Raw genomic sequence first — 14,157 nt, forward strand, 5'->3', positions numbered from 1 at the left:
TAAAACCACATGTTGCAGGTGGAAGGAACAGTACCTGCCAACTTCTAGAGGCAGGATCATGGGCCCTTTGAATATCTAGAAATTTACTCTGACTAGAACACAGAACGAGAATGAGGGAGTGTGACATGATGGCCCTACAGAGAATTACCATAAGGAGCCTTGTCATTGCAAAGGTAAAATCTGTACTTAATCCTCTGAGTAGTGGAAGCAAATACAGGTTTTTAATGCTGGAGTATAACCATCAGTTTCTGTTTTTAGTAAGACTTCTTGATATGGAGAACACATTGAATGGGCTACACATGGAGGGAGGGTGACTACTTAGAAACCTGTCACAGTGGCAGGAGATTTTGAGTGGGAATGGAGGAAGGGAGAAGGGACCTGTGAAATATTTACATGGTCATATTGATAGAAATCTGGGATCTATTGCATGGGAATATGAAAAAGGGGAAGAGTCTTTTGAAATCTAAGTCTCCAGCATGGACTCCTGTATAGACAGTGATGCCACTTACTTGAGCTAGAACATGGGAGGAAAAGCATGTATGGGATTTTGGGGGGTAGATGAGGAATTCTCTGTGATAGGTGACGCACAGGAGAGAGGCAGTAATGGAGATGCATATAAAGAAATCAACTGTATATAGATAAGTCATTTTTCTTTTCCATGCTTGCCTTTAAGAATTTGATTGTTATTATGGTACGAAATGAACATACACGACAATGTTTGTGAACCCCTTGTTTAGCCTTTTTGGATTCTAAATGAAGTATCACTGTAGGGGGATGAATTGAGTCACCTAGAGAGTATGTGTAGACTGAGAATAGGAGAAGGCATAGTATGGGACCCTGAAAAATAATAGCAATGGGCAGAGAATAATGACCCTGCAAGGTAACTAAGGAAGAGAATTCAGAGGGTTCAAAGGAAAACAAATGGATTGTATGTCACGAAAACCAAGTGAAAAAATACGTGAAGCATGTGGAACTTGTTAACAGTGTAAAATATTAGAGGGGTGGCAAATACACTGAATGAACGAATGAGAGCATACACATATTTCAAGCAGCTTGAATGATACAATAAATCCACCAAGAAGAAATTTAGTATTATTAAATGTAAAGGCCTATCCTGGGTCCAAATAGTTAACTGAAAAAATGATATGACAGAAACATTTTTATTTAACCAAAGGACATGAAAGATATTAGGGTTAGTGTGGATCATTAGAGCAAATTTTGTCTACAATAATGGACATAGAGTAGGAAAAATAAGTAACTGTCTCAATCCTAGACCTCAGTAGCTTTTAGTAGTTTAAGGTTTGCCTTCGTAAAACATATAGGTTAGAAAATATTTGTGTCTTAGAAAATATAAATTGAACAAATATTGATTCAGTAATAATAATAATAATAATAATAAGTTGATTCAGTAATTCAGAGAATTCCTGGAAATTACTTGTACCTAAAAATGACTGCTTCTTAAATCGGTATGTTCCTCTTTAATGTAGAAGGAATTCTAGCAGAGGTTACATAGTAGAATGTCTGCAATATTGAAAGACTAATGAGGCAGCAATTTGAGATTGGAGCTGGATAACCATTAAGTTTTATACTAGTTTTTCTAATCTATGATTTGAAGATTTCTTCAAAAAATTAAAATATAAGCATTATTAAATCTAGAGAAAACTATAAATGTTTTCTCAGTCAACCTATGGCTCTATAATTGTGTTATCAGGTTTAATATTTCCTATACTGTAATTGTTTTACAACCCCGACAAACTTTAAACACAAAGTTCTATTATGGTCATTCAAATGTTTAAAATAATGATGGATAGATAGACAGATGTGTAGAAAATAGATAGATATAGATATATAGATACTGATATATATTTTAACTATCTGAATATAATAAAATAAAAGGAAATATATCTGCTACAGCAATGTTGATGTAAAAATAAATATTGAATATATTAAGTTGTTAACACAATATACAGCACCAGAAAGGTACTTATAAAATTAGCATTTAAAAATAAAAACCTTATTTCCAGAATTATGTAATACAAATGACTTTCATCAAGCTTTCAATACTTTAAGTTGATCATTGTCTTGAAAATCTAAAAGAAATTAGACACAAAAATTGTAACTAATAAGGAAAAAACTTCTCTTTGGAAGCCTATGCAAAGAATGTGTTACGAATTATAATAAAACTAATAACTTTTCCTGCATTCCAGACAATTTTATAACATTGAGAAGGGATAGCTTAAAAATGAAAAGACGCAAACTCTTAATCAAAATTTGTACAAACTGATCTGTATCTTATATATGCTGTTATTCACACACACTGTAGAAAAAAACTTTCAGTCTTGTCCAGCTGCTGGAGAAAGGAAGGTTGTGCCTATATTGAAACCTGGCTCAGATCGTCTACCCACAAGAGTTGATTCCAGCCAGCCTTACGGCTTTGCCAAGAAATAGGGAGAAAAAGATGCTTAAGATGACTTATTCAAAGAAGCAAAGACAAAGAAAGGCTGTATGATTTCTATGGCCCTGTGTAATTCAGGTCCAAAATGATTCATTCCTCTTGAGCAAGGATAAGCTTAAAAAATTAGCCCATTTTCCTCTACTTCAGGCTTTAGTGCCCACATCAGCAAAAAGTAACAAAGAGCTCACTTTGAAAGAAACCCTACAGCAGACAGCAAAACCTGACCACAAAAGACCCATTTGTGAAGAGATTATCACCAAGGCAGCTTGTAGTTAGATACCTTATGATTTGAGACAAAATAGGTTCACAGGAGTCATGGTTCTTTAGAACAAAACAGATTCATAGAAGACATGTTGTTATTATTATTATTATTATTGTTGTTGTTGTTTGTTTGTTTGTTTGTTTGTTTTTGAGATGGAGTCTCACTCTGTCACCCAGGCTGGAGTGCAATGGCACAATCTTGGCTTACAGCAACCTCTGCCTCCCAGGTTCAAGCAATTCTCCTGCCTCGGCCTCCTGAGTAGTTGAGATTACAGATGTGCACCATCACACCTGACTAATTTTTGTATTTTTAGTAGAAACAGGGTTTCACCATGTTGGCCAGGCTGGTCTCGAACTCCCAACCTCAGGTGATCTGCCTGCCTCAGCCTCTCAAAGGGCTGGGATTACAGGCGTGAGCCACTGCCCTCGGCCCGTGTTTCTTTTAAACACATTTTTTTGAAAAAAACTTTGACCGTATGAAAATTGGCATTCAATTTCAACAAGATTTGTGTACAGAACATCTTCAAAAACTCATTTACATGTAAGCAGGTGGTTAAATATTTATATTACTAATCATAATTAACCTCAATATTGCCAAAAACATTACTGAGGTATTATATATACAAAACATTGACTATATATCTAGCATACAAAACATGGTCTCTAATATCATCCCTACTAAAAGAAATCAGGGGCTCCACAGAGCAATGACTTATTCCAGGGGTAGGGCATAGAACATCTTTTGATATCAGAATGTAAAGAGGTGTTTTAAAAATGATATGTGCATATCACAAAGACATAGGAGCCAGGCTGAAAGGGCTCCCATTGGCCAAATCCAGGACAACTTGAGCACCAAAATAATTAGGAAAAGTAAGAAATTTTAAACCATTGAAATAAAGTACAATCTATTAGCTCACACCATAAGAAATAAATGTTACATGATGGATACGAACATACATACATACATGTATACATATGAAGGAGTGTCAAATATTGAACAGGGGAGGAATGGTGGAGTTGAAAAAATCATGATTTTGCAGCCATCCAAATAAAGATTGGAATATTGGATCAAGTAAGAGTCATCAATGGATGATCAATGTAGAAGGAAATTTACATGAGAAACAGCATATTTAAATGGTCATAAAGATTCTTCCCACAGATTACTCATTGGTAGCAATGCCATGCAGAAATTGGACAAAGTATTGACCAGGCAATCAACATTAGTGCCACCAATGAGGGGGAAGATGGACACCAAACACTTCCAGATGTGACATCCTGAGAAAGGCATGCCACTTATTTATTATTCCAACCATCACCATGAGAAAACATCTAACAAAATCAAAATGAGAAGTCCTCTGTTTAAAAGGAAAGATAGTTTATTCTTCAAAAATTTTTAATGTCAAAAAGACAGTAAAAATACTTAAGATTCTAAATACAACTGATCATAAAGTGAACTTTGTAATGAAGGAAAAACATACCGTAAATATATTATGAGGTCAGTGGGCAAAATTGGAATGCAAAGAGGAGATTACACAAAAGTATTCTATCAAATTGATAATACTATAGCAATTATATAACAGAATATGCCTACTCCTAAGAAATATACATTGAAATCTTTAAGGGTAAAGAATCTTATTTTAATCATCTTAATTTCACATGATTCAGAAAATAAACCCAGAAAACACACACACACACAAAATAAATAAATAAATAAATAAATAAATAAATAAATAAATAAATAAGGTAAATGGAAATAAGTTGTTAACAATATTTTGGGTAAAAGTTGAACTTGTGTAAGTTGAGTAAAAGGTATATTTTTATTTGAGAAAAAGGTATATGGGCAATCTTTGTACTGTTGATATTTTTGCATTTTTGTACTACTCTTACCTTTCACAAATTTTATATGTATATAATTATTTTCAAATAAAACATATTTTTAAAAGCCCTATGACCTGGACATGGTGGCTCATACCTGTAATCCCAGTACTTTGGGAGGCTGAGGTGGGAGGATCACTTGAAGCTGGGAGTTTGAGACCTGCCTGGGCAACATAGCAAGATCCTACTTCTGCAAAAGAAAATTTAAACATTTATTGTGTGTGATGGCACACACATATAGTCCCAGCTACTCAGGAGGCTGAGGCAGGAAGACCACTTGGCCCCAGGAGTTCCAGGCTACAGTGAGTTATAATTGTGCCACTGCACTCCAACCCAAGTGACAGAGCAAGAATCTGTCTCTTCTAGATCATTGGGAATAAAGATGTATAGTATGCAGTTGTGTCATCCTTGAGTACAAATTCTAATTGGAACACATGTTTATCCAAAACTAATGTTAAGGATCGTAGCATGGCAAAATAATAGCAATATAATACTTACACTGTGTTTTCACTTTTTGAGCACAGACTATTTTTGGTGCTGTAAGCCTTTCAAAATGAAATAGAGGTAACTTATAATGGCAGCTTAAATTAGTGTCTTTCCAGTAAATGGTTTTACAGTTAATCTGATTGATCCTGATGTTAAACGTGCCTTAAAAATTGAAATCAATAGAATGTCTCACTTCTCAATGGTGGTCTCAAGTGTTCCTAATGTGCATTTATTTTTAACAATTTACCTGAGACCGTAAAACCATTTTATCACTAGAGCCAACCAAATGTGAAGGGCGGAGGATGGGAGACAGCAGAAATGACCACGTATCGAATTGCAAGGACAAACTTTAATACTTACTCAGCAACCATACTTTATTTTTGAAAACTTTCATGTTACTATGGGAACATGAAAGAGTGAAGTACACATATGCAAGACAACAATAATAAATTCATGAACTATAAGAGGATTGCAATGAACAAAAACACATGCACAGAGAATTGTTTATCATCATTTGCAGCAAACAGGAGCAACCTGAAAGCCTCAAGGAGTCCTACAAAGTAGGATCTCAGGCATGAAATACTCATGGTGTATATGGAACCAATATACAATAAAATCTGCAGATTATCTCCTCATTTATAGTTGAGAAAAGGTCTGTTCAGGAATTAAGGCATGGTGCTGTGCACACATTCAGATGGTAAGGCTGAAGATAACACAACAATTTGCCCTTCAAGGTTCCCACCCATTCTTGTTGTGTTCTGAAGCTTCCTTACTTCTCAGCTTCACATCTGGTGTTTCTAGGCCTACTTTTGGGTATCCATGTCTATTTCCCCAACTAGGCCCATGAACAGGACATTAATTTGGCCTCAACATCCATTCTTCCTCCCTCAAAACACCATAATTTCCTTTTGAGCGATTACTTCTCCACCACATTGTGTAGTTTGGGTGAAATACTTAATCCATTCCAGAGGAGAAGCTACAAGGTTGCCTGTAACCTCTTTCTGGAAGATTCTTCCTTCTCACCACACCATACAATTAGCTTCAAGCTGTGCCGTAACCTGTGCCAAGCACATGCTTTTTCTGAAGACTTTGAACCTTAAGTAAATTATGCAAGGCCGCAATAATATAAAGAAATAAAAATAAAGCTGGTTGAGTTTACTCACTCTCTGATTCCAAATTTTCAACTAACCATAACCATACTACCTCTATATTTTTTGCCACATCCAGATTTATTTTCCACAAGCCATCTCCCAACCATTCCTTCCTTTTTACCTCCCTCAACATAAATTCTAGAGTTGAGCTCTATAATCACCTTCAACTTCCTTTTACTTCCTGTGTCCCTCTCTTCTTCCAAAATGTTCCTAGTGAAAAATAAATTCTGGATGGTTTCATATTAATTATATATATATAATATTGTATATAATATATAATATAATACATATAATTTTATATATAGAGAGAGTTCAGATTCAGGGGATACATGTACAGGTTTGTTACAAGGGTATGTCTTGTGATGCTGAGGTTTGGGCTTCTATTGATTCCATTACCCAAATAGTAAACATAGTATCCAATAGGAAGTTTTTTAGCCCTTGTCCTCTCCTTCCTCCTTTTTGTAGTCTCCAGTGTTTATTGTTTCTTTCTTTCTATCCGTGTGTACCCAATGTTTAGTTCCCACTTATAAATCAGAACGTGTGGTATTTGGGTTTCTGTTTCTGCATCACTTAGGCTAATGGCCTCAGGGCATCGATGTTGCTGGAAAGGCCATGATTTCATTCTTTTGATGACATTGCATTGTAATGCATGGTATAAGTGTGCTACATCTCCTTTGTCAAATCCTCCCATTGATGGGCACCTAGATTGATTCCATATCTTTGCTACTGTGAGCAGTGCTGCAAATATTTTCTCCCATTCTGTGATTGCATGTTTACTCTGCTGATAGCTTCTTTTGGCATGAAGAAGCTCTTTAACTTAATTATAATAGGTCCCATTTGTCATTTTTTGTTTTTGTTGCATTTGTTTGTTTGTTTGTTTTTGCACTTACTCTTATGCGTGCAGGTGTCTTTTTCATAAACAATGCATTTTCCTTTGGGTATATACCCAGTAACGGATTGCTGGGTCAATGGTAGTCGTATTTTCAGTTCCTTGACAAATCTCCAAGCCACTTTCTACAGGGTCTCAACTAATTTGCATTCCCACCAACAGTGTATAATCATACAATTTTTTTCTGCAACCTCCCAACATGTTACTGTTTTTTTCTATTAAAAAAAAACAAGATTTTTACAAAAATAACTTACAAGTTTCACAAGTTACAAACTTACAAGTTACAAGTTTTTTATAAAAAAATGAACTTTAAAAAAGTTTTACATAGTAGCCATTCTTCCTGGCATGAGATAATACCTTATTGTGGTTTTGATTTGCATGTGTCTGCTGATTAGTGATGTTGAACATTTCTTCATGTTTGCTGGCTGCTTGTATGTCTTCTTTTGAGAAGTATCTGTTCATATTCTTTGCCCACTTTTTAATGGGGTTATTTGTTTTTTACTTGTTGATTTGTTTCAGTTCCTTATAGATTCTCGATATTCGTCTTTTGCCAGATGCATAGTTTGCAAATATTTTCTCCCATTCTAGAGATTATTTACTCTGTTGATAGTTTATTTTGCTGCACAGAAGCTCTTAGTTTAATAGGTGCCAATTGTCAATTTTTGTTTTGTTGCATTTGCTTTTGAAGACTTAGTCATAAATGATTTGCCTAGGCTGATGTCCAAAGTGTAATTCCTAGGTTTTCTTCTAGGATTTTTATACTTTGAGTTCTTACATTTAAGTATTTAATCCATTTTGAGTCAATTTTTGTAAATGGTGAGAGGTAGATGTCCAGTAGCATTCCTTTGCATATGTTTAGCTAGTTTTCCCAGCACTGTTTATTAAATAGGAGATCCTTTCTCCATTGTTTATTTCTGTCAACTTTGTCAAAGATCAGTTGGTTGTAGGTCTGTGGCTTTACTTCTGGGTTCTCTATCCTGTTCCTTTGATCTATGTGTCTATTTTTGTATTAGTGCCTTGCTGCTTTGGTTGCTATAGCCTTGTAGCAACCCAACTTTGAAGTTGGGTAATGGGATGCCTCTGCCTTTGTCCTTTTTGTATAGGATAGGTTTGGCTATTTGGGCTCTTTTTTGTTCCATATTAATTTTAGAATTTTTTTAATTCTGTGAAAAATGACATTGGTGATTTGACAGGAATAGCACATAATTGATAGACTGCTTTAGGCAGTATAGACATTTTAACAATATTGCTTCTTTCAGTCTATTAACATGGATTTTTTTATATTTGTTTATGTCATCTCTGATTTCTTTCATCAGTGTTTTGTAGTTCTCCTTGCAGAGATATTTCACTTCCTTGTTCAGATGAATTCCTAGATATTTTATATTTTTATGGCTATTGTAAATGGGATTGTGCACTTGATTTGTCTCTCGGCTTAAATGTTATTGGTACGTAGAAAGGCTACTGATTTTTCCATGTTGATTTTGTATCCTGAAGTTTACTGAATATATTTATCAGGTCTAGGAGACTTTTTGGCAGAGTCTTTAGAGTTTTCTAGATATAGAATCGCATCACTAGTGAAGAGAGATAGTTTTACTTTCTCTTTTCGTATTTGGATCCCTTTTAGTTCTTTCTCTTGGCTGAGTACTTTGGCTGAGATTTCCAGTACTATGTTGAATAGGAGTGGTTAAGGGTGGACATCCTTGTCTTGTTCCAGTTCTTAGTGGAAACGCTTCCAGCTTCTGCCGTTTAGTATGATGTGGGTTGTGGTTTGTCATAGATGGCTTTTATTATTTTGGAGTATGTTCCTTTGATGCATAGTTTGTTGAGAGTTTTTACCATGGATAGATGTTGAATTTTATTGAACGATTTCTGCATCTATTGAGATGATAGTATGGTTTTTGTTTTTAATTTTGTTTATATGGTAAATCGCATTTACTGATTTGCAAATGTTGAATCAGACTTGCCTCCCAGGAATACAGTCTGGTGGATCATGGTAAACTAACTTTTTGATGTGATGTTGTAATTGATTTGCTAGTATCTTGTTGAGAATTTTTGCATCAATGTTCATCATGGATATTGCCCTGAAGTTTTCTATTTTCATTGTGTTTCTGTAAGATTTTGGTATTAGAATGACAGTGATTTTGTAGAAGAAGGGGAAAATACCTCCTTCTTGATTTTTTAGACTAGTTTCAGTAGGATTGGTACCAGCTCTTCTTTGTACATTTGGTAGAATTCAGCTGTGAATCCGTTTGGTCCACGGCCTTTTTGTTTGTTAAGTTTTTTATTACTTTTATTACTGGCTCAATTTCAGAACCCATTGTTGTCTGTTTAGTATTTTAATTTCTTCCTGATTCACTTTTGGGAGATTGTGTGTTTCCAGAAATCTATCCATTTCCTCTAGATTTTTTAGGTTGTATGCATAGACGTATTCATAGTAATATCTGAGGATCTTTTGTATTTCTGTGGAATTGGTCATAATGTCACTGTTATCATTTCTGATAAGTTTATTTGGATCTTCTCTTTCTCTCTTTGTTAATGTAGCTAGAGGTCTGTAGATCTTGTTTATTCTTTCAAATAAACCACTGTTTATTTCATTAATGTTTTGTATGAATTTTTTGTCTCAGTTTCATTTAGTTCTGTTCTGATTTCAGTTATTTCTTTTCTTCTGCTAGCTTTGGGATAAGTTTGCTCTTGTTTTTCTAGTGTCTTTAGATGGAATGTTAGATTGTTAATTTGAGATCTTTCTATCATCTTGATGTAGATGTTTAATGCTATAAAGTCTTTTCTTAACATTGCTTTGCCACATCCCAGAGGTTTTAATATATTGTGTCTCTATTTAATTTATTTCAAAGAATTTTTTTAAATTTTTGCCTTAATTTTGCTGTTTAGCCAAAAGCCATTTAGAAGCAAGTTGCTTGGCTTCCATGTAATTATATGGTTTTAAAAATTCCTTTTGGTATTGATTTCTATTTTTATTCTACTGTGGCCTAAGATTATGGTTGATCTGATTTTGATTTATTTGGATTTATTGCAACTTAGTTTACAACCAAGTATGTTATAAATCTTGGAATATGTTCTGTGTGCAGAGGAGAAGAATGTATATTTAGTGGTTGGTGGCACATTTAGTGGTTGTCTGTTGGTTACAGTTGCTCAAGTGTCCAATTTAAGTCTAGAATTTGTTAGTTTTCTGCCTTAGTGATCTCTCTAATGCTGTCAGTGGAATGCTGAAGTCTCCCACTATTATTGTATGTCTGACTAAGTCTTTTCTTAGGTCTGGAAGTAATTGTTTTATGACTCTGCATTCTCCAATGTTGGGTGTGTATATATTCAATCTTAGGAGAGTTAAAACTTCTTATTAAATTGAACCTTTTATCGTTATGTAATGTCCTTCTTTTTGCTTTATTACTGTTGGTTTAAACTCTTTATTTCATACTCCTTATTTTAAACACTGATTTCTGCTCTTTTTTGTTTTCCATTTGCAAAATAGATCTTTCTCTATACCTTTACTTTGAGCCTGTGGGTGTCATTACATGTGAGATGGGTCTGTTGAAGATAGCAGAAGGATAGGTCTTATATTTTTTTTTTTATCCATTTTGCCACTATATGTGCTTTAAGTGGAGCATTTAAGCCATTTACATTCAAGGTTAATATTGATATGTAAGGTTGTGTTCCTGTTGCGGTGTTGTTAGCAAGTTCCTTCGTAGTTTCAATTGTGAAGTTGTTTTATAGTGTCTGTGAGCTATGTATTTACATGTGCTTTCATTGTGTGTATCTTTTTTTTTTTTCTTTTCATGTTTAGAACTCCTTTAAGAATCTCCTGTAGACTCAGTCTGGTGGTGACAAATTTGGTTTGTGATTGCTTGTCTGAGAAAGACTTAACTTCTTGATTTATGAAGCTTAGTTTGATGGTATGTGAGATGCTTGGCTGGCATGTGTTTTCTTTAAGAATGCTAAAAATGAGCCCTTAGTCTCTTCTGGCTTGTAAGACTTTTCCTGAGAAGTCTGCTGCTAGTCTGGTTGCTTTCCTTGTATAAGTAATATGGTCTCTTTCTCTAGTAGCCTGTAAACATTTTTTCTTTTGCATTAATCTTGGATAGCCTGATAACTATGTGCCTTGTATAGTATCTATGGTTATCTTATATAGTGTTTTACCGGAGTTCTCTGGATTTCTTATATCTGCATGTCTACCTCTCTAGCAAAATTTGAGAAAGTTTTCTAAAGTATATTCCTCAAATATGTTTTCCATGTTGCATATATTTTCTCTTATTCTCTCTCAGGAATACCAGTAAGTCATAGATTTGATTGCTTTGCCTAATTCCATATTTCTCAAAAGGTTTGTTTTTACTCTTTTTTCTTTATTTTTGTTTGTCTGGGTTAATTCAAAGGACTGGTCTTCAATCTCTGAAATTCCTTTTCTGTTTGTTTTAGTCTGTTGTTAAGGCTTTCAATTGTAATTTGAAATTTCTGTAATAAACTTTTTCATCTGAGAAGTTCTATTTGGTTCTTTCCTTTTTTTTTTTTTTTTTTTTTGAGACGGAGTCTTGCTCTGTCACTCAAGCTGGAGTGCAGTGGCACGATCTCGGCTCACTGCATGCTCTGCCTCCCAGGTTCACGCCATTCTGCTGGCTCAGCCTCCGGAGTAGCTGGGACTACAGGCGCTCACCACCACGCCTGGCTAATTTTTTGTATTTTTAGTAGAGAAGGGGTTTCACCATGTTAGCCAGGATGGTCTCAATCTGCTAACCTCGTGATCCGCCCGCCTTGGCCTCCCAAAGTGCTGGGATTACAGGTTTGAACCACCGCGCGCAGCTTCTTTGGTTCTTTCTTAATGTAGCTATGCCATCTTTCAAATTCTGAATAGTTTTTCTGTTTCTTTTTCTTGGAATTCGACTTTCTCTTGGATCTCATTGAGTTTTCTTGCCATCCATATTCTGAATGCTACATCTATTATTTCAAACATTTCATTCTTGTTAGGATCCATTGCTAGGGACCTAGTGTGATCTCTGGAAGGTGACAAAACACTCTGGCCTATTATGTTTCCAAAGTTCTTTCACTGGTTCCTTCTCATCTGGAGTTGATGCTTTTTTAAATTTGTTTTTGAATTTAGTATTGTTTGGATGGGGATATTTTTATTTATATATATATTTTTTCTCTTGAGGGTATGACTGTGGTGTATGATGACTCCGGTATATGTGGTGTAGGATGGACTGGCTTTGTTTCTGACTGCTTTCAGATGACCATGGCTCTATACAGAATCCTTGGTCACAGATGGATTTCTGTGGTGGCTTTCTCAGATTCTGTTTGGCGTAGTGATATACTTTTGTTTGGAGGTATAATTCAGGCTACATTCTGGTAGAGGGCAATTAATAATAATAATTGGCTGGAGGTTTTACTCTGAGAATGCACACCCTTAGCAAGGCAGAGGTGACAGAGAAGTGCAAAAACACTCTTTTCCAGGGCTGCTGGCTTTCAGCAGAGGTGCGGCCACTGGAGAATCCCCAGAAGTATCTCTCTAAGCCCATGCTCCCTAAGCCCCAGTGGGAAGAGCCACAACTGTATCCACAGCAGTACACTGGGGGAAGGGGTGAGGGTTGAGAAATGATCCCCTCTCCAAGTCCATCCAGGACTTTGATGTGGCCTCTTCAGCAGCTGGCGCCATGCTTGCATTTCCTTTGACCAAAGCAGAGCTTTGGTAGACTGCACTCACCCATTTCTTAAGGGTAGTCTATGCCAAGGATTAGGTCTGAACCATAGTGGAGTCTGCCTCTCTTCCTCCCCTCAGAGCTGATTGGTCACTGTCCTCCAACTGACCAAGAAAGCAGGCTGGGACACTCAGCAATAGGTGGGGCACTCAGCAATCATGTGGGGCACACATGTAGATGGATTCCAGGTTGCAAAGCTATCCCTGGCTGAAAATCATACCACCCAAGAGAAACCTCAGCTTCAGCAGCTCTCTTCCAGCTCCAGTCCTGTCATGCGAGAGAGCCTACTTCCAGCATCTACTGCTGGAGTGTTCTCCACACTCGCCACTCAATTCTAGCTATGGGAGCCCTTCGCTAACTCCAGAGCAAGTGATCCAATCTCAGGCTTGAGATGAAAATGTCTGCAGTGGCTGTTGTTGCCAGGTCACCAAACAATGATTGACTTTGTGTGAGCCCAGTTTTAAAATGGCGTCTTTTACTCAGTCCTGGGTCTGAGAAAATGCCTACAGTTGTTCCCAGTGTTGTTGTCTCTCTTTCTGTCTCTCAGCCTCTCCCTGAGATAACTCCTGGGCTTGGGAGAAACCGAGTGTTCTCCCATGGCCTAGGTTGCACAGATCAGTAGCAGAGAGATGATACACAAAGGAAGACTGACTTCCCTTCTCACGTACTGAGGCTTCACTCACTTTATCAGCTGAATGCCATTGCAGAAGCTGCTTGCCCACTTCTCCTTCCCAGGGTCTGGGGTGTCCTTCATGATTCTGGTGAATTCCAATTTTAAATTTGAATTAAAATTCACAGAGTTGATCTTTACACACAAATGTGCTATTTCCAAGTGGCTGAGGCATGCCAAAAGCCTCTAATCCATCATCTTGGAAGTAAGAACTTATTTTAATTGATGAACACAGAATTAGTGAGTTCTTAGGACTTCACTGCAGTCTTCTGCTATTCTCTCATCAACTGATTCTCCTGTTTGCCAAATACCTCTTTCTTGATACCTGCTCTTTCCTCAAATGCCTAGTACCCCTTCTTCTCTACTCACTATCTTGCTTTTTTTTCACCAAGAAAAGAAATATAGCGTAATAAAGAGACCGAGCCAAAAGTTGGACAGCAAATGCACATTTGGGGTATGAGTAGCCCATTCGCCTACTGCTCATGCAGAAGCAAGATTGAAACCAGGAAAAGGGATGAGGCTAAATCTTCTTGACCTTGAAGAGGCCAAATCTAAGAGTTTACATACTGTTAAGTGGGCAATATATTAACCAAGTTTTCTGTAACAACCTCTAAGTCTCATGGCTTGCAAAAGCAAATATCGATTTTCATGCTCACAAAGCTGCTAGT

Source organism: Macaca nemestrina, chromosome 8 (assembly GCF_043159975.1).
Source record: "Macaca nemestrina isolate mMacNem1 chromosome 8, mMacNem.hap1, whole genome shotgun sequence".
Taxonomy (NCBI): domain Eukaryota; kingdom Metazoa; phylum Chordata; class Mammalia; order Primates; family Cercopithecidae; genus Macaca; species Macaca nemestrina.